Source organism: Symsagittifera roscoffensis, unplaced genomic scaffold, assembly GCF_963678635.1.
Source record: "Symsagittifera roscoffensis unplaced genomic scaffold, txSymRosc1.1 SCAFFOLD_184, whole genome shotgun sequence".
NCBI lineage: Eukaryota > Metazoa > Xenacoelomorpha > Acoela > Convolutidae > Symsagittifera > Symsagittifera roscoffensis.
The window spans coordinates 44,269-45,570 of NW_026971686.1; positions in this window are offsets into that span (position 1 = coordinate 44,269).

Consider the following 1,302-nt stretch of genomic DNA (forward strand, 5'->3'; position numbering starts at 1 on the left):
GGGATAGTGATTTAAGGGTCCCAACACTTGTTCTGGGACAGCAATTTAAGATCCCAACACCTAGAATCCTAGGATAGTGAATTAAGGGTCCAACACCTAGAGTCCTGGGATAGTGAAATAAGGGTCCAACACCTAAAGTCTTGGGATAGTAAATTAAGTATCCCAACACTTAAAAGCCTGGGATAGTGGATTTAGTATCTCAACAGTTGAGTCCTGGGATACTGATGTAAGGTCCCAGCACTTCGGTCCTGGGATACTGATGTAAGGGTCCCAAGAGTTGAGTCTTGGGATAGTGATTTAAGGGTCCCAACAGATGAGTCCTGGGATAGTAATTTAAGGGTCCCATCACTTTAGTCCTGGGATAGTGATTTAAGAGTCCCAACAATTGAGTCCTGGAACAGTGATTTAAGGGTGCCAACATTTGTACTGGGACAGCGATTTAAGTTCCCAACACCTAGTGTCCTGGGAAAGTGAATTAGGGGTCCAACACCTAGAGTCCTGGGATAGTGAATTAAGGGTCCAACACCTAAAGTCTTGAGATAGTAAATTAAGTATCCCAACACCTAAAAGCCTGGGATAGTGGATTTAGTATCTCAACAGTTGAGTCCTGGGATACTGATTTAAGGTCCCAGCACTTCGGTCCTGGGATACTGATTTAAGGGTCCCAATACTTGAGTCCCGAGATACTGATGTAAGGGTCCCAAGATTTTAGTCTTGGGATAGTGATTTAAGGGTCCCAACAGATGAGTCCTGGGATAGTAATTTAAGGGCCCCATCACTTTAGTCCTGGGATAGTGATTTAAGAGTCCCAACACTTGAGTCCTGGGATAGTGATATAAGGGTCCCAACACTTGTTCTGGAAGGGCAAATTTAAGGTCCCAACACCTAGAATCCTAGGATAGTGAATTAAGGGTCCAACACCTAGAGTCCTGGGATAGTGAATTAAGGGTCCAACACCTAAAGTCTTGGGATAGTAAATTAAGTATCCCAACACCTAAAAGCCTGGGATAGTGGATTTAGTATCTCAACACTTGAGTCCTGGGATAGTGATTTAAGAGTCCCAACACTTGAGTTCTGGGATAGTCGTTTAAGGGTCCCAACAATTGAGTCCTGGGATAGTGATTTGAGTATCCCAACATTTGAGACCTGGGATAGTGGTTTGAGAGTCCCAGCATTTGAGTCCTGGGATACTGATTTAAGGTTCCCAACACTTGAGTCCTGGGATACTGATTTAAGGGTACCAAGACTTGAGTCTTGGGATAGTGATTTAAGGGTCCCAACACTTGAGTCCTGGGATACTGA